The sequence below is a fragment of the Emydura macquarii genome, unplaced genomic scaffold (genome assembly GCF_026122565.2).
Source record: "Emydura macquarii macquarii isolate MOO-44397 ecotype Brisbane River unplaced genomic scaffold, CSIRO-AGI_Emac_v2 contig_2988, whole genome shotgun sequence".
NCBI classification, from domain to species: domain Eukaryota; kingdom Metazoa; phylum Chordata; order Testudines; family Chelidae; genus Emydura; species Emydura macquarii.
In genome coordinates, this window is record NW_027133125.1 from 1,028,373 (window position 1) to 1,049,398 (window position 21,026).

Consider the following 21,026-nt stretch of genomic DNA (forward strand, 5'->3'; position numbering starts at 1 on the left):
TGCACCTAGGCCATAAAACTTTGGAATTGGTGCATAAACCAGGGTAGAGACATATCTGCGTCAGACATCCCAGCATGCATGAACACAACAGCAGACATGCTGAGCTGAAGATTCGGGCTGGAGCACAAATGGGACATTAGCAACACAGTCCTACGTGACATTTTTCAAAGATGGGGCACACCATCAATAGACCTATCCGTGACAAGAAGGAATCGCAAGTGCAGTCAGTTTTGCTCCAGAGCAGGTCACAGTTACCAATCTCTAGGAGACGACTTCCTAATTGAGTGGGAAGGTGCACTACTAAATGCATTCCCACCATTCCCTTTGCTAGCATGGGTAATAAACAAGATATGATGGGACCGTTTCTCGATCATTCTCATAGCTCCAGCACGGCCCAGACAACTATGGTACCCATACCTAACAAAAATGTCCATCCTTTCCCCAATGAGACTTCCTACAGAAAGACACCTTTTATCACACAACAACAGCAGGATGACTCACCCCAATCTGGGCATGCTCCATCTGACAGCCTGGAGACTCCTCAATTCCAACCAATAGAGAGAATGTGCTCAAGGCAGGTCCGAAATGTACTGCTTAACAGCAAGAAACCGTCCACTGGCAAGACATATCTGCAAAAATGAAAGAGATTTACAATATAGTGCCACACCAAAACCATAACAGCGATATCGGCACCCCTACCACTGGTACTTGGTTACCTATTAGAATTAAAGACAGCAAGATTATCAGAGAGCTCCATCAAAGTACATCTGGCAGCCTTTAGCACATTCCATCAAAGCAGGCACCCAATTTTTCTCACACCCAATCATGAAACGCTTCTTGACAGGATTCCAAAATTTATACCCAGAAATACGCAAGCCTACACCTGCCTGGGACCTAACTATGGTATTAAGGAGACTCACACGTGCCCCTTTCGAGCCCCTGACCACCTGTTCTCTCCTCCATCTGTCAATGAAAGTGGCGTTCCTAGTTGTCATTACCTCGGCGAGAAGCGTAGGTGAGTTAGGGGCACTTATGGCGCACCCCCTCTATACTATTCTTCACAAGAAGAGTGCCACTATCAGACCACATCCAAAATTCTTACCAAAAATATCATCCTCTTTCCATATTAACCAGGTCATATACCTGCCAACATTTTACCCCAACCCGCACAAAACATCAATCAGAGGCTAATTGGCGCACATTGGACCTGTGCAGAGCACTATTATTCTACCTTAGCAGAACTAAACAGTTTTGTAAATCAATGAGACTATTTGTTTCCACAACAGAAAGCTCAAAAGGAAACACGATATCCACTCAAAGACTATCTAGATGGATATCAGGATGTATTCACCTATGTTATGAACAGTCAGGGTCAAAGCCTGTCTTCTGCATTAAAACTCACTCTACTAGCGCAATGGAGACCTCTGTTGCCTTAACAACGTCCCTGTATCTGAAATATGTAGGGCGGCTACATGGGTTTCTGAGCACACATTTATAAATCCCTAAGCAATTACAAATAACGCTAATATGGACGCCGAGCTAGGATCCACAGTACTATCATCGGTTACCGAGAGTGCTCCGAAGTCCCCCCGCCAATAGCGGGACACTGCTTTAAGTCACTTGAAGTGGCACATCCCCAGGGGCATCACTTGAGGAAGAAGAGAAAGTTACTCACCTTGTGCAGTAAGCAAGGCTCTTCGAGTTGTGTGTCCCTGTGGTGCTCCACTACCCTCCCCCCCCACTCTACTTCGGAGTATCTATACTCTCCACAGTTGAGAAGGAACTGAGAGGGTCGGGCTGTGTGCGCGACAGTTAGGGTGCCAACAGCGCCGCGAGACACCCTCCGAGCATGCACGGCCCGTACAGACACTGCTGCACAAATCTCCGATCAGAGGTGCCGGGATGCACCGACACCTGAAGTGGAGCATCCACAGGGGGACACATCTCGAAGAACTTCAGTTCCTGCACCAGCTGAGTAACTTTCTCTTTTCTTCCCCCTGAATTTCGACGACTTATCAAGATTTTTTTCCCTCTTTTTAACAAATTACGGGGAGTGGTGTTGAGGTTAAGGCAATGCTGACAGGGGTGCTGCAGGGGGGCTCCCTGTGCAGCTGCGGGGCCTGAGACAGCGAGGTGCAGGACAGGCTGCAATCATCCTGGCCCAGGGGAGCAAAGAACCTTCGCCAGCCCTGTAAGGAGGAGGAGGAGCCCCCTGGCCTCAGGTGATCACTCCACTGTTGAACAGCTCCCGATGGGAGACAGCTCCTGGCTGGTGAGTGAGCAAATGGGGCCATGGTATCAGAGCTCCAGTGGTTGAGCAGAGGGGTGGCCACCCCCATGATCAAGCTTTCGTGCATCGTCCTCCTTGCAGTTCCGGGCAGGCGTCTCTGCTATGTCCCATTAGGACCACATACCCCTTTCTCACCCTGCACCTTGTACCTGAAGGGAGTGGGTGTTACCGGCCCTGAGGCAGCCCTGCTGTCACGGACCCACTCACTCCCGTGACAGCAGGGATTCAGAGGGCTCCCTGCACGGCCACAGGCCCAGCGATATCCAATCCCTGCAGGCACCGACCATTATCCATTGACATTTTTCCACATCTGCTTCAGTATGTCAGCTGAAACTGATGTTTCCTGACAGTTATCGATCAAAATCAAATCCCGTCAAACCTACAAACATTGGATTCTTGTTCCTTCCGTCCATAAATCAGCATATAAATATGTAATGCAAGAATGCTTCAAATTTCAAGATCCAAGGTCAAAGGGAACATGGGCGTAAATTCTGTCCGTCATGTGGTATCACTAAATAGATGGCACTACACGTAGGCAACTACTTCAATCTATGGTCACAGTTATAAATGGTTTAGGAAGGTTTAACAAATGATAGAGAAATGTTTTAATTAATGGTTAATTGGTTACAGTATAGCCAATCAATAGGTCCCTTATAACCAGAGTTTATAACCATGTATGGCAGATTCCATAATTCCATAGATACATAATAATTCCATAATTATTTAGAACACATACTATTCATATCTGTAGGATGTTTATATAACATTTATTAACCATTTACCATGTTACAATTCTATTGGTCAGATTAAGTCAAAGATCAGCAGATAGTGAAACAATCTTTCTTATTCCCATGACAGTAATCTCGCCAACATTTCTTCTTCAGACAATGACCTTTCTCCCGTGAGTAAGGTGAGCAGGATTTGTTCTATTATCTAAAGATCACCATGCAGCCACAGAAGCTACAAAACGAAACAGTGCCAACTAATATCCTGGCTTGTCATCCAACCATGTCATCCTTGCTTCTTCAACCCATGCAACTGTAACATCATTTTAGAGTGTTTTTATAGAAAGCATCTTAAGATCCTATGGAACTCGCTTGGTTTCATCCCCATTACATTCTATAGGATTTCCTCCCCATGGGAAATAACAAAGGATTGTGATCAAATACAAAGTCAGTCGCTAATCACTTGGAAAGCTTCCTGATAGTGGGAAATTCAAGGAGCTCAGTCTATTTAGCTCAAAGAGACACAGGTCCCTCCTGGCTTTCAGATCATTTCAAAATTAATAGAGGTTCCTACTCGGGTATTGCTCCGAGCCCCCCTTTGGTCCAAACCCCAACCCTCCCATGGTTGGTAGTGCTTTCAGCTCGGGCTAGCTGGAGGTGAGCATGGAAGCCTGGCTGCTGTTTTTCACTTGGGCTGGTAACCTGCCCAGTGCGGACAGAGGCTAAATCATTCCAGTGCTGATGGTCCTGCAGTCCCTTCCGACAATCCCCGCCTGTGCGCCCAGAGAGAAAGACAAGATCCCCCCAGTAATTCACTGGGAAAGAACCCTAGAGCAGCTGAGCCCGCTGCAGCACACAGGACCATGGGATGTGCTCTCAGAAGTCCTGGCAACACGCACAGACCAGTGAGGACATGGGAACTCAGTTAGGGCTTTACAATGAGGATGCTTGCACCTGGGCTGAACTAATCAAAATTCTCCAGCCCCCGTGCTGATCACCTAGGCTAACTACAGCGAAGATATGACCTTAATCTAGGAATTAGATGTGGGAATGAGACGATCCTTGAACCACAGCATAGTGTCACTCGCCTCTCTTGACTAGGGTGGGGTGTGGCATACTCACAGGTACTGCTTGGCAGTCAAAGGGTTAACATTTCACCAGGTGCAAGAGTGGAGAAAATGGCTCTCTCCCAAAACCCTTGTACCAGCTGCCAGGAATGCAGGCAAGTTGCTCCAGGTGAAGAAGCAGGCTAGCTGAATGAGGAAGCCCGGCAATGAGGCAATCTGCTGGGACCAATTAAGATAACCTGGCTATAAAAGGTGAGTGGAAGGCATTGCTTGAGTCCTCTTGCTGGTGGTTTGCCATGGTTGGCTTTGATACTGAAGCCCTGAGCATCAAGAAAAGAGAGGCCTCTGATACCAGCCAAGGGGAAAGGGAATTTGTGATTTTCTGTTATGCTACAGATCTGCCCTTTTCAAGGCTGATCATAAAATGCCTAAAGAAGGCTACTTTACGCCTGCATCTATTCCTGCACTGTGTCTTGATTCGCATCTGAGGCAGCAATGGTCCTTTTTTTTACTTTTCCTGACAGCAGGCTGACCAAATGGCACTCAAAGGAACATTGTGGCTGCACTGTACATCCCTCTTCCCGTTGGCTGTACAGTGCTCAATTAGCTTTTAAGTTGCATTATAGATCCACTAACAGTTGTGCAGTGAAATCATTAATTACCATCTCAGTCAGTGGGGAACTCAATTTCACTTTGGTGTGCAATTTGTGCTCCATCGTAGATTGCTTAGCCAATCCATAAACCTCTCCAGACTCTGTAATTGAAGGAAGTTAATGATGAGGACATTTAGACAATTTCATCACAAAATAATTCTTAGTTAGGGATGTGATGGGGGAAAAAAATTATGGGTTTGGTTTTTTCAGCTTCTCTTCCTAACATGGTAATTAAAGCATATGTATGGTCTAAGATTTGCATAGCTAGAGACCTTTCCTTCTTAAAGTCTTTTTACAAGAGACAAAATGAAGACTTTTAAAAATCAGATCTAGATGAACAGTTAAAGGAGTAACAGAAAGGTCCAGTGGCATTGGGTTGGGAGGCAGGACAACTGGATTTTATTCCCAGCTCTGACACTGATCCATTGTTTTACCTTGGGCAAGTCACTTCCCCTATCTGTGCCTCTGGTTTGACTCCCACTGTGTCTGTCTCATTAATTTAAATATACAAGACCTAGCAGACTGGGGGTTGGGATCTCAGAGGCTCTCTAGGTGCAACAGTAATATGCATATAAGACTAATTAATAAATATTAAAAATATACAAAAAGGTCAGAATTTCAGCATTTATAGCCAATTTAGGTTTTATCACTGTCTTTTTGAAGGCTGCTGATTAGATTAATTAGACAGATAATCCTGCTAATGTATTTCTAGGCTGCCTCTCTGCAATAGTACTTAGACTTCATTTGTCTCTGGATGTTGAGGCCTGGCCTTGTTCCTCAGGGTGTAAAGGTGAAGCTGACTCAGGGGACTGTTATTATCCTGTATAAATGTTGTACAGTAATAACACAGAAGAGGGGGAAAGGTTCTATATGGTGGCTAATGCTGCTGCAAAAAGGAGCCACAGCCAGGAATTCTAAGAGGTGAGATTTAGGTGAGACATTTTCTAACACAAATTCTAAGAAGAGAGGTCAATTAGAGAGTGGAATAATTTGCAGAAGGAGCCCATTGAGACATTAGTGCGAGAGGTTTGGGCTTGATAAAATGCGTAGGGTTAGAATGAAATTTTCCAGTCTGCCCTGGGACAGCACATTGTTGTGCCAGCCTTGGAACAGATCAGAGACTGAACCGTGACTCACATTTCTTCCTCTGCTCCCTTCTTGCTGTGGCAGGGGTGTAAATTACTTCTCCACTCCTCCCCTTTTTAGGAAACAACTCCCTCCTTCCTATGTGTCTGGCCAGTTAGCCAATGCTAAGCTTAAATTAATGGAGAGGTGTCAGAGAGACAGGCTGAGATGCAGGTTTGGATGGAAGGAGTCAGATCAGGAGCAGAGAGGTTATGTGAGCTGATTTGTTCACCCACTGAGGGAGAGTTAAGGGTGAAGAGGATGATGGTACCCCGATGGAGAGTGGGAGATGGACAGAACAGAATCCACTGAAAGAGTCTTTCATTAGTGATCAGAGAGGTAGCAGGAGAATTAATAGAGGACAGTCATTCAGAATTACTGTTGACAGTTTTATCCTGGTTTCTAACCCTATCTTTTATAATTCTGAGATTTATTCAGAGCAAGCCTGTGAAATTAACAATACAGCAGTTCAAAGAAACAATCCGAGACCAACTAAAATAAATAAATACATAAAACCCGATGACAAAACACTACCCACTATCTAGTGAGCAATGGCATAGACAGACAAAAGCTAAACTGAAGAGCATTCTGTCACAGTAAGAAGAGTTCTGTATGCATAACCTCTGAATTATTTCACTCTTCTTTTCCACTTCTACACTATGAAATGAAGTGAATAAATGTTGTCCTTTACCCTACACAGTTTTCACTCTTTTACTAAAGAGGAAATGTTTTGTTAGAAATACAGAATTTCCTCCAGTTATCTACTATTCAAGTTAGGCCTGACTTGGAAACCTGCTGGTTTAATTGTCAGTAATTAGAGATGACTGAAAAAGCAGTAACACATTTCACAGTAATTCTTGGAAAATGTGTACTAGTTTTTCAAAATTTTGCAATATCAAAGTTTGAAAGTTCAATTAAATCATTGACAGAGCTGGTTGAAAAATGCAAAAAAAAGTCAACAACATTTTATCAAAATTATTTGTTTATCTTTTTGTTGAAAAATAAATTTTCAGCACTTTTTTTTTTTTTTTTTTTGGTTAAACTCAAAATTCACAAAATTTCAATATGCTCTATAAAGTCTATTTTGGATCATTGCAACCCTTTATTTTCTACTTGCAAACCTTTCATGAATTGATCCTTATTTCTATAAATGAATTTGTGATTTGGGAACATTTGCCTAATTGTTTCTATAAACATTCCAGCCTGTGTACTATTTGCAAATTGTTCATTTCAACTTTTTGACATTTGCAGTGTGTGATTGGTCATGTGGTATTGTTCCTGATCATGGATTGGATGACTGGACTTTTTTAAACAGGAGTGGTACAGACCCTTCAGTGTCCAAAAGGCTGACCTAAATAGTTATATTTTTTCCCATGTCCTAGTTTCCCAAACAAAGAGAAGGCAACATCCACCTGGCAAGTGGGAGCTCTGACTTTCAGAATTTCCCTCAGGAGCTCAAACAAGAAGAGAGAGAATAGCTACACCCAGTTTCATAAAGTTTTTAGGTTGTGTCTACACTACAAAGCCTGTGCCAGCATAGCTCCCTAGTGTAGACGCAACATATGCTGCCAGAAGGAGGAGTTCTGATTGCATAGTAACACCACTCTTTAAATGTTATCTATGCTGACAGATGGGTGCCTGTGCCGCCATAGTTCTGTCTATGCTGGGTTTTTTTCCCAGCATCACTCGGTTGGCTAGAGGGTGTGATTTTTTTTCCACATTCCTGACAGACATAGCTATGCCGGTATCAGTTTTAAGTGAAGACCAGGCCTTATAAAGGAGGCAGTCTGTTTGAAGGTTCTGCTGATGAATACAAAGAACAACTTTACGTTTCCAGATACTGTGCTCAAAACATTACTTTGTTTTGCTTTCTTTCTTTTTGAGAACCTCGCTTTGGGTGAGAAGCACAAAGAGCTGAGGCCGTTCTGAAAACTCTTCACTTTGCACTGGCTCTACCAAAACAAACAACAAAGTCTCTTTTCTAAAGGAGGGTTTTCCTTTTCAAGTGTTCCCGGTTGTTGATGAAACGTGCTTTGGAGTAGGCTTTGCCACATGTAGAACCTTGAATTATTCATGATGACTAGCAAAAAAAAAAATGCAATATATAACAACCAACACATTTTGCTGTACAAATTTCAAGGTGCAAAATAAGCCCTTCTAAAATCTGTGAAACTTGTGGGATTCTCAGACTTTTCAGGCAGACCTGACATCTGTCTGAACCTCCCTTGCAAGCAATAAGTAGCCTGATGCCAACTGATTTTGCTACCTTTGCTTTGAGGGAAATATTCAACAGTTGCTGTTGTATATCGCTCTTGTATTGAGATCTGCCACTCAGCCCCTTGAGTCCCAAGATTTGGTATTCATACTGGGCCAGATTTGGATAGCCTTTCACACATTGAATGGCACCTTGCAGAACCATTCATGGAAGAAGTCTGAGTAAAGATATCAGAATCTGGCAATAAGATTAAGGCAATCTGAAGTCCTAGATTCATCACAACACGGGGCCGCACTTGGAATGGTGGTAGAGGACCTCTTTCCTTCCCAAAGAGGCTGGATTAGCATCATGAAGCCTCCTCCACCTATTCAGCACTGTTGAAGCCTCATTTGGAGTATTGTGTTCAGTTTTGGGCCCCCCACTACGGAAAGGATGTGAACAAATTGGAGAGAGTCCAGAGGAAGGCAACAAAAATGATTAGGCAGCTGGAGCACATGACTTATGAGGAGAGGCTGAAGGAATTAGGCTTGTTTAGCCTGCAGAAGAGAAGAATGAGGAGGGATTGGATAGCAGCCTTCATCTACCTGAAGCGGGGTTCCAGGGAGGATGGAGCTAGGCTGTTCTCAGTGGTGGCAGATGGCAGAACTTACAAGCAATGACCTCAAGTTGCAGTGGGGGGGGGCTAGGTTGGATATTAGGAAAAGCTTTTTCACTAAGAGGGAGGTGAAGCACTGGAATGGGTTACCTAGGGAGGTGGTGGAATCTCCATCCTTAGAGGTTTTTAAGGTCTGACTTGACAAAACCCTGGCTAGGATGATTTAGTTGGGGTTGGTCCTGCTTTGAGCAGGGGGTTGGACTAGACGACTTCCTGAGTTTCCTTCCAACCCTAATTGTCAATAATTCTATAATTCTATACTCCCTCCAGGGGCCACCTATCCCTCCGAAGCATCATGAGATTCAGGGGATTCAGTATTAATCCAAGTAGCTATGGTGTATCTAATCAGCCCAACACACTCTTCTGTTCTTGCCACATGCAGAATACTCTGCTGAGGTAGTGGTTGATGAGAACAGCCAGAGCAGAAGCGCTGGGGATTAAAGCCCATTTAAGATGAATGGAGCCGTTCACACCTCTGAGCTATTGTTTCAGGCTGCCTGCAGACTCCAGCAGACACCACTGCATTGATTACATCTGGGATGGGGCTTGTCTACACTTGAAATTCTCCAGTGTCACAGTTGTGCCACTGCAGCTGTGCGCTGTAGCGCTTCACTATACACGCTACCTACGCCAACAGGAGGGCTTCTCCCATCACTGTAGTTCATCCACTTCCCTGAGAGGGGTAGGTAGGTCGACAGAATAATTCTTCCATCGACCTATTGCTGTCTATAGAGGGGGTTAGGTCATCTTAACGACTTTGCTCCGGCTTGTCAATGTTTCATATTCCTTAGTGGCAGAGCCGTGTCAACTAAGTGTAGACATGGCCTTGGTTCCTGGTATCAAGATTTTCTTCACAACTATGAAGGTGAGAAATTTATTCTATTTAAAAAAATGAAAGCATAGATTCTGACATAATCACATGATTCCCCAAACGGAGGCCTGCACAATGTCCCATAGTTCCTGCTGCCTTAATTTGACCCTGTCCCAACCTTTTAGAACAAACCTTTGCCTTGGTTAATCCTGCCTGTATTCCCACAGGACTGTCAATGGCCTGATTCGTCAGTATAAAGCATATTTTACACAACCTGAGAGTTTCTCAGTTTAATTCACTTTTGTCCCAACCTGTATTTCCATGGGCAGTGAAGTCAGCCAAAAGTGGACTTTGTAACAGATCATCTCACCTCCTTTCCATAAAACAGTGAAATACAGAATGCAAACACAGTTAACTCGATACATGGCATCAGAATCCATAACTGGAAAATCTGGAGTTCATTAATCAGATGACAATCAATGAGGCGGTGAAGCTCAAGTTAGCTCTGTACATTTTGGGGCTGAACATAATCATTTAAATAAAGTCACACTTAAAAAGGGCGTGCACCAGATGGACAAACAGCACCCCACTGTGATTCCAAGAACTGAATGAGACACGGGGTTAAATAACAGCATTGGGCGAAGGACTACAAGCAGCAGAGACAAGGACAAAAAGATACGTTTTCCGATTAGATGTATTATTATTACAGTAGTGCCTAGATGTCCCATCCAGTACAAGTCCTTATAGTGTTATATGTACAGACACATAGGGCTAGATTATCGCAGCCTGAACTCAGTCATGCAGGCGTGTAGGAAGGACTGAAAGCTCAACTTCTCTGTGGCTCCCTGCAGTCATCTCTTCTGGGAGCTGAGGGGCAGGGAGTGGGCAGAGTCTTTGCTCTGTTCCCTCCCTTCCATCAGCCAAGCAGTAACTGATTGGGAGTATGGGATGTGGGGAAATAAGCTGTTCCATAGTTAAGGGAGAAGTAACTTGCTCTGCTTCCAGTGCATGGCAGGAACAGCCGAGTAAGGGTGACTCTGCGTCACCATTCATTCTCTGAGCCTAATTCTCTGTTGGTGCAGCTGCCTGCTGCCCCTTACTCGGGGCAAATACTCACTAGCAACCGTACACCATACAAGAAGAACACTAACCCAGAAACCTATCCCTGCAACAAACCCTGTTGCCAGCTCTGCCCGCACATCGACTCTAGTGACACCATCGCAGGTCCTAACCACATCAGCCACACCATCAGGAGCTCATTCACCTGCACATCTACTAATGTGATATATGCCATCCTGTGCCAGCAATTCCCCTCTGCCATGTACATTGGCCAAACCGGACTGTCACTATGCAAAAGAATAAATGGACACAAATCAGACATTAAAAAATGGTAACATCCATAAACCAGTTGGAGAACACTTCAATCTCTGTAGCTGACTTGAAAGTTGCCATACTTCTACAAAAAAACTTCAAAAACAGACTTCAGCGAGAAACTGCAGAGCTGGAACTGATCTGCAAACTTGACACAATCAAACTGGGTCTGAATAGGGACTTGGAATGGTTCTCTCATTACAAGAAGTAATTGTCACTGTTCACACATTCTCACCTCCTAATCAATGGTTGTGAATAGGCCTCATCTACTCTAACCGAATGGACTTTGCTAACACTTAATATCCAACCTAGAATTCCCCCACTTCAACTTGAGACTGTTGCTCCTACTTCTGTCATCTGCCACCACTGAGAACAGCCTAGCTCCATCCTCCCTGGAATCCCCTTTCAGGTAGTTAAAGGCTGCTATCAACTCACGCCTCATTCTTCTCTTCTTCAGACTAAACACACCTAGTTCCCTCAGCCTCTCCTCATAAAACATAAATTATGTCAGAACTGAATGTGACTCTAGATTAGTAATTTGGGCTGGAGGTTTTAAAAACAGAGGTGACAATTTTCACCTGAATCCTGAAATGGAGAGGGAGTTATTGGAAGCTGGGCCTAGTCTGATTGTGTTGCTTCATATGTATGAAACGGCAGGAGGCACTGTTGGACTCATGCTGAAATCCGGAGGTCTGGGACTTAGAGTGGCCAAACAGAATGGAGTTTCAATAACAAGGCAAGAAAAGCATGGATTAATCTTTTATCAGAGGTGGTGTGGAAGGAAAGGGGTGCACTATCTTACCACGACCACCTCAGGGCCTGATCCCAAGCTCATTGATCTCTATAGAAAGACTCCCAAAGATTTCAATGGGAGGTGGAGTGGGGCCCTTAAAGTGGTGGTGCTCTGCAGACATAGGGGTAGAAAGACATATTAAGGCCAGGGATGATGCCATGGTTTTGAAGTCTTAATGAAGGCGAATGGAGGTCTGGTGTAGAAGGGAAACTATGTTGCTTTTTAAATAGAAAGATAAGCATGTTCTTAATGGAGTTCCGGAAATCTCTTTTCCTCCAATTACAACAGCCGGTTCAGGGCTACAGATCAATTTTACTTTGGAATGTGGTCAATCCATAAGTGGCAGTGTTGAGCATTGACTATCATTTCTCCTGTCACTCCGATTTTTCCAGACTGCTGTATTGGAAAGACAGCAGGTTGACTGTAAAGTAGTGAAACGAACAGCAAAAAAAAAAAAGGGGGGGGGGTGGATTGTAAACATGAATGCCCCATAATTCATAGATGCTTTCTTTCAGAGTCTATACTTTTAAAATGAGCCTTCTTTAAATGCAGTGATTGTAATTTTTCTAAGCATTTTCCTTTGCAGAAAGCAATAAAATGTAAGTGATAACATCAAATAGTCCCTATTTCATTTGCAGTGCAGAGTGTATCTGAGTTTAAGTTAATGGTTTACATATTAATTTTCTCAGCTCTCTGATGGGCAGAAAATTGCTTTAATATAAATGCAGTTAAATTTGTCATTTTATATCTACACAGCTTAGGCTTCAAAATTTATTACAGGCATCACCAAGTCATTCTGTAGCAATTTAGCAGCTTTTGTGGAAAAAAAATGTGTCAAGTTGGAGGTTGAGGTAAAATTTCTTCACAATATAATTAATGTACTATTTTATGTTTATTGTCTAATCAATTATTTTAAAGGCAACTGGGACACTGTAATAAAAGTGTTTGATTGATGTGTGTGAACATTAGGCAGGATGGCTCAGTGGGTAGAGTCTTCCGCCTTCCAATAAAAAGAATTATAATCCACTCCTTAAAAAAAAATGCTAAGGGGTTAGTGCAAGGAATGTTTTCAATAGGTGTGAGAATCAGAAATAAAATAACATATTTTAGTTAAATCAACTTAATCTTGGAGTCAATTCTGTGAGCATGGAGACCCGTTTCCATTCAGCAAGGTTATTGTATTTAATTCTGAGCATATGCATAATCCTGCAGATTTCAGTGGAACTACTCTAAAACCAATTCTGCGAAGCTCTTAAGTACATTTTAGCTTTAAGCAGATGCTTAAATCCATCCTTATTCGGGATTTAAGCACATGCCTAGCTTTAAGAACATGATTATTTATTACTTATTATTTTCATTATCATAACACCTAGGAGTCCTGCGCATGGACCAGCACTGCATTGTTCTAGGCACTGTACCAACACAAAACAAAAAGATGGTCCCAAAAGGGCTTATGCTCTAAGCTGTCGTCTCCTTGGCTTCAGGGCTATAACTATTAAAGTTAAGTACATGCCCAAATGCTTTGCTCAGTCAGGATCTGTCAGGTCCTGTCCTAGTTTGGGCCACTTGATGAAGAGTCTGAGAGAACCTTGCCCTGCCACTGACCGTACTGTACCGTCTCTGTGAGGAAATGACCAGATTCATCTCTAAGTCACTCTGGTATAAATCGGAGCACACTCCCCAGTGTCTGTCAACACACTCCAGATTTACACCGGTGAAACTGAAAGCAGAATCCAGCCCTCAGCCTCAAGGCTTGTCAGTTCAGCATCTTTTACACCAATCACCATAATTACTAATACATGTTTTTAATTAAAGGAATGTTAGCTCACAGAACATCATAAGGGGCTGAGGGTGAGGGTTTACTTTTGGACCTGAGTAAGCGGTAGTGCAACTGTGCACCCTACTGGAAAGAGGAACTCTGGAAAGGAAGTGAGACTCAGACACACCGCCCCACACACACCATCACCACCCTGTGGAGGTTGGTGTGGATGGTCAGAGGAGTACGCTGCTTTCTCCTATTATTAGATGCAGCACACTCCCATTTCCCCCCTGGCGTCCAGCCAGTTCTGCTCCACTTACTCTCTACACCTCACCAATTGTTTGCAGGAGTCAGTGTTAGCTTCCCTGAACTCCTTCCCTGTGACATGACTTAATAGAAATAAATAATAAAAACAAAATGAGGAAAATGGCAAAACAGAAAATCTCACAACTTATATTTGCCATGCAAGAATGAGACAGACTCTAACGTTCAAACTGTACCAGGGAAAATTAAAGATGCAAGTTTTGTTGCTTCCAGATTGATGCAAGAAGTAAATGATGACTTAGATTTCATCTCTCTTCTTTTCTTCTGTTTTGAGACACTCTATGGATTTTCACTGGCTCTTACCTTTATAACATCCAGTGCAATTAAGTGAACCGGTTGTATTGATTTGAGCTCTGACTGCATGATTCATGGTGTGTCAGTGTGGTCATTATAATTGAGATCCACAATGAAAATACGCAAGTAAAAGGTATACGGATAACTACCAAAGCCTGAGATCAACAAAGGAGACATCAGAGCTAAGATGAGGTATTGATTCCCAACATCTGTATGCTCTATATATGGAGTTATCAGTTGGGTTACACCTCATTTAAACTGTTGGATGTGCTCAACACTCCTAATTTAAGATAGCAGTAAGAGAAAAATTAAGCAGCCCCCATTAAACAAAGGCACATGGGAGTCCACCCAGGACTTTGAATGGTGTGGGCAGCGGGTTTCTCTGGGTATTGTTTTTAGAAGAGGCATGTGTGTGAGAAAGAAATGCAGAAAAGAAGCAGCCAGAAAGTCAAGCAGAGAAAAACAGAAAGAGCAAGTAGCTCCAGATACAGCCTAAAAGCAAAATATATGGCCCTGCGTGGGGCACAGAGAGAGGATTTGGGCACGGAGTGCTGGCTGGAATGGCAAGGCTTGGAGCAGCGAACAAACAAAATGTCTCTTGCTGTTTGAGTTCTACTACATTCAGAGAAATAGGACAGAATCTTTGTAAATAAACAAGATTGAATCCAAGCAAATACCTGGCTCTATTATCGATTTTTCCTCCCAACTCAACTTACAAGACTCCAAATTCTTGTCGCTCAAGTCAAAAGGGATAACATTATATATAAAAAGTGTGTGTGTTTATATAAGTATATATGTGAGAGAAAGAGAGATGGCAAGCAAAAAACATATATGCAAGTTACATGCAACACTTTAGAAAAGAGTTAAATATGTTTTTGTTTTTTCCTTTGTTCAAGATTGTCTTGTGAAACATACTGAACTCCTTTCTGCCACACTGGAGATGATCAACTTAATTATCAAAATAATAACAACTTGCATTGATATAATGTCTTAAGCTGTGAAGAAGCTCTACAAAGTGTTACACTGTAGTTGTATGTGTATATACGCATCATAAAACATATTAACAGATTATATGGCCAGAGGAACTTTGGTGATCATCTAGTCTGACCTCCTGTATATCACAGGACGTCCCTGAATTAATTCCTGTTTGAACTACAGCATATCTTTAGAAAAACATCCAGTGTTGGTTTAAAAATTGCCAGTGATGGCGAATCCTATACAGTCCTTGCTAAATGTTTCCAACAGTTAATTACTCTCATTATTAAAAATTTGCATCTTATTTCTAATCTGAATTTGTCTAGCTCCAACTTTCAGTCATTGGATCTTGTAATACCTTTGTCTGCAAGACTGAAGAGCTCCCCTCTATTATCTAATTTCTATTCTCTTTGTAAACACCTGTAGACTGATCAGCTCACCCATTAACCTTCTCTTTGGTAAACTAAATAGATGGAGCTCTTTGAGTCTTTCACTGTAAATCATGTTTTCCAGTTTTTAATCATTCTCCTGGCTCTTCTCTGAACCCTCTCCAAGTTTTCAAAATCCTTCTTGAATTGTGGACCCCAGAACTGGACACAGTATTCAAGCTGTCACTCCAGTTCCATATACAGATGTAATATAACTTCTCTAGTCTTAGAGAATGTTTATACATCCAAGAATCATATTAGCCCTTTAAGCCACAGCATTTCACTGGGATCATACGAGCAGCTGATTATCCACTATGACCCCCAAGTCCTTTTGAAGTTACCACTGACCAGAGTAGAATTCCCAGTCCTGTAAGTTTGGTCTGCTTTCTTGGTTTCTAGATGTATGACTTAATTTTTGGCCGTATTGAAATTAATGTTGTTTGCTTGTTCCCATTCCTAAGTGATTCAGACCTCTCTGGATCGGTGACCTGTCCTCTTCATTGTTTACCACGCCAAAATTTTTTGTGCCATCTGCAAATTTGATCAGTGATGATTTTGTTTTTTCTTTCAGGTTATTGATAAAAATGTTAAACAGCACAAGGACAAGAACCAATCCCTGTGGGATTCCATTAGAAACACACAAGCTCAATGACAAGTCCCTGTATATATTTTGAGACCTATCTGTTAGCTAGTTTTTAATCCATTTAATGTGTTTCATGTTGATTTTGTATTCTAGTTTCTTAATCAAAATGTCATGTGGTACCACATCAAAGGCCTTACAGAAATGTAAATTTCTAATCTCATCATCCAAAAATATCATGGTAGTTTGACAAGATCCATGTTCCATGCTGACTGGTACTAATTAAACTAACTGCCTTTAATTCTTTATTAATTGAATCTCATATCACTCATTTCATTATTTTGCCTGGGACCAACTGACAGGCCTATAATTATCTGGGTTGTCCTGTTTATCCTTTTTAATTACTGGAACAACATTACCTTTCTTCCAGTCCTCTAGCATTCCCCAGTGTTTATTGATAATTAACTTTGATGGTCAAGAAAGCTCCATGACCATCTCTTTTAAAACACTTGGATACAAAGTTATCTAGACCTCCTGATTTAAAAATGTAAACATTAGTATCTGCTATTTAAAATCCTCCATTACGGTTGGAATGGAACATATTTCATTATCATCATACGATATAAATCTGGCATCTGGCTTTTTCCCAGTTATACAACAGAAATATGTATTGAACACATCAGCTTTTTCTACATTTTTATTGACAGTTCTACCACTTCCATCTAGTAATTGACAAAACCCATTGTTATGATTACTTTTGTGCCTAATATATTTTTTAAAAACTTTCTTATTGTCCTTTAGCTCTGCTGGTCATAGATTTCTTTTGCTTACCTTGCCTATTTTACACAATTCCGATCTTCTAATTTATGTTCATTGCTATCAAATTCCCATTTTTCCATTTGTTTTATGTATATATATTTATTGCTATTTTCACTTTTCCTCTAAACCAGATTAAAAACCAATCTGTGTATGCTTCTTTCTCTTCTGTAGGACTGTGGCTTTTTGACATCTAGTAAATGTATATATGTACATAGTCAAAACTTTTAAAAATAGGGGACTAAAGTTAGGTTTCTAGGGCCATGTATTTATAGTCAAAGCTCTTCTGAAAATCTAGCAATGCATTTTTTGTGTGTGTGTGATAGGAGAAAGAGAGAGAAATACATGATCCTTTCTGAGCACCATTCTAGCTAACTTTAGATGTGAAAAAAACCTAGCCAACAAGCTAAATGACAAGAGAATTCATCCCACAGTTAGTAGAAAGCCTGGATTAAATAATACATTTTACATCATGTTTCAAACATGTCCAACTTTGGACTCAGACAGGAGAAAATCTTAGAGGAAAGAGTCTGCTACTTAAAGTGCTCTGTTCCCAGTGCACCAGGAACAAACAACTGAAGTATTCCTGTTGCATACAAATGTCAAGGACATAGAGTCGATGTATCTGCACATTTTGAAACCTGAAGGCTCCCTCCCTAACTTTAGGTAAAAATGTAATTCTTTTAGGCAAAAGGACATTGACTTTTCACAGGAGATTCATGGAGAGCAATTTAGAACAGGTGTTTGTGTAACTTGGATAAAGTGAGAAAAAAACACAAGGTTCCATGGCCCTTCAGCCATGTTATGGAAAGATATTAGTCAGCACTAAGCCGTAACACAAACCATGCATGAGTACAAGCAGTCTTAGAGTTTGCTAAATGTTTGGCTTCTTACACCATCTGTGTGCTACTATGTTTATCTAGCTGAGTGTTTTTGTTTTGTTTTTTGTTGGTGCATCTATATTTAGCACACTGGCAAAGTTTTGAAAAAAACCCACCACATTTATCGTTTTAGTTTTAAGTGAAGTTAGGGCCTTATCCCAACGCATTGAAGTGAATAGAAAAACTCTCATTGGCTAAAGACCCTTGTGCTGGATAAAGGTATGGAATCGATAGCTCTGATTACTGAAGTCCTCTTTTCACAGAAAAGGAAGACTAAGGACAGTGGTGTAGTGCAAGCATCCCCCATTCTACCCTTTTCCTAGTCTTATTATCTGGTCTGTGGTAGCACCTAGAGGCACCAACCCCATTGTGTTAGCCACTGTACAAACTCAACAAAAAGACAGTACCTGAAGAGCTTACGGTCTAAGTGTATGACTGATACAGCAAACAGATGGGGAGAGCACAAGGTAAGAAGACAGTAATGATCAGCATGAGAAGGAGTGCCTATTGGTTGCTGAGTTTTTTTGTGAGCATCAACGCAGAGGGAGGGATTTGAAGGAGGACAATCTGGTGGCTTTGTGAATTTTTATGGAGACCAACATCAATCCTCTATCAATGGCAGCTGTGATCTGGAGGAACCAGAACAACAAATAAGAGTGTAAATCCGTTTCAGTTGCCCATTCAGTCTTCAACCACTTTGCTGCAACTGCTATGGGCTCTCTTCTTTGGTGATGTGAATGCACGTTAGGCTGGGCCAAGACCATTGACCGAGTGGCTGAGGCCATAAAGAAGTGAACGGACAGTCACTTTCTATGTGCTTGGATTTTTCATCCTCTTTTGTCTTTAAACCTGAATCATTATTTCTTTAGGGCCAGATTCCAATCCCTTTACTCATGCTGAGCATGTCTTTCTCCACAAGGCGTCCCCTTACTCCATGGAAGAAGCACTGTTCAAAGAAAGGAAGGGTATTGGAATCTGGGATCCTTGAATTGTTTTAAAATTAGTGCTCTATTTTTGAATATGATCCTAAACAGCTTCTGAGGCTACGGCTACTCTAGAGAGCAGTGCATCGTTGTAAGATCTCTACTATAACCGCTCTAAGCTGATCGGAGAGAGCTCTTAATTAGTCCAGCCCCTGTGAGCAGTGGGAGCTATGTTGGCAGGAGAAACTCTCCCACCAAACCAGAGCTGTCCACACCAGCGGTTAAATCGGCATAAATTATGTCACTCGGGGGGGCGGTTAATTCACAGCCCTGAGTGACATAACTAATGTCAATTTAAGCTGTAGAGAAGCCATAGCCTGAGACAGGCAGGAACAACAGCCGAGTAATTACTTCAGAAGTAGAACAAGCCATTCCTCCCCACCTACCACAGTAAAGGAAAGGGAAGAGAAAACTGTTAGCATCCTTACATTTTGCACTTCTCTTAGTCAGATGAATGGATCCTGATTCAAGTGAGATTAGGCAACTAGTATCCAGGATGCATGGAGTATTCAAATGAAACCGAATGCAAGAAATGACAACTATCATGTTTTCGGCGAGAAAGGAGCCAGCAGAGGTGTTGTTATTCCAAAGATAAATTCACAGTTGGTAGCAAAATATAAGCTCTGCTGTTTTTCCAACCCCCACACAAATATTTTAAGGCGTGTTCTGTATTTGCTCAGGCTTCTTGGAGGAAGGATGGTCTTGTGGCTGAGGCATTGGGTTGTAGGATCTGGTTTCAACTCTCTGCTCTTCTGCAAACTTACTTTTTGACCTTGGACAAGTCATTTAACCTCACAGTGCCTCGGCTCTCCATCTAGGATATGTAAATAATACCTCTCTACCTCACAGTGATTTTAAAAAGATAAATTCATAGAGCCAGATCCTCATCTAGTGTTAATTAGAAGTCAATGACTCCACCAATTTACCTTTCTTGGGAGAAGGACTTATCCAAGAAATCTGAACAGTGCTAATCGCAGCCTATATTTATCCTAGTTAAGCTCTTTCAAGATATACCATCTGATTTTCAGTGAGGTACTGCTCACTTGCACATATGGATTAACTGAGATACAAGAAGGTCAAATAGCCCTTGCTTGAAGGTGAGTGTGGGGAATATTTTATTTTACCCAGGTCCTTACCAAGCCTATTCTAACCAATAGACTATGCAAAGTCTTGTGTTGAGTGCTAGAAATATACAAGCATAAGCATATAAATCAACTGAAATTTATAGTCCTACATAGTTGTAGCTCCACCAGTTTTAATCCTACCCATTGTACAGGAAAAGGGATGTCTCTCTTTCAAGAAGTCAGTGTAATTCTCCTGTGGGAATTTCAATGGACTTGGAAAACAGGACTAAATCATTCTTCTCTCACTCATGCTTTCAGGATTAGGCCTGTAAAATCTTTACAAGGGGATTTGTCATTTATTCATCTGTAACATCTGATGCGCAGACCATGTAAGTATGGTGCTGTAGAATAAATAATTAATACAATAAGAATGATAATAGCAATGGAAAATTTATCGACTATGCACTTCTATTTTCTGTAATACACCTTTAGTGGTTTATGGTGTTGTTTGGTTGATTTGTGCAATCTGCTTTTACCATCATACTTTAACGGCTTTTCTTAAGAAGAAAAATGTCTTCTTAAAATAGATTATTTATAATGTAACTATGAGAAAGTAAGGGCAGTGGAACTACTTAAATAGATGAAGTGATTCAGTCATTAAGTGATTCAGTGAAGTGTCTCATCAACCTACTACTACAGGATAAGGAACTATTTCTCCAGTGCTGCCTTCCCTGGGATAAATTACATATTAACCTAACAAGAAAACGCATCTTATTTTACAGTTCGGTGCTGATAGCCAGTCTCGAGCCATCAGAGGTAAGAAGATGCTTGCATGAATGCTCAGTCCTGGAACCTAGCATGTCAAGCTGGGGAAAAAGCGCTCTACCGTGCTCTGACCGTAAAGCAGTTTTCCAGCAAAACAGCCTATCTTAGGGTTGAAGAGCCCTTTGAATGCTGAAACACTGCTTTAATAGCGAAATAGGGGCAATTTCAGTTTCACTACTTTAAGGGCAAATTGTGGACAGTGAGGTAGAGTGACTAGTTTGGAGTGACCTCATTCTGCCAGGAGACATGCAGCTTCCACATAATCTTTTTCATAAAGCATAAACAGAAGCAGGAAATCTGCAAGGGAAATGGTGGCCCAGGAAGAAAAAGGAGCAATTAAGGAAGATAAGGACACTGCAGAAAAACTCAGTGATTTCTTTTCATGAGAGGAT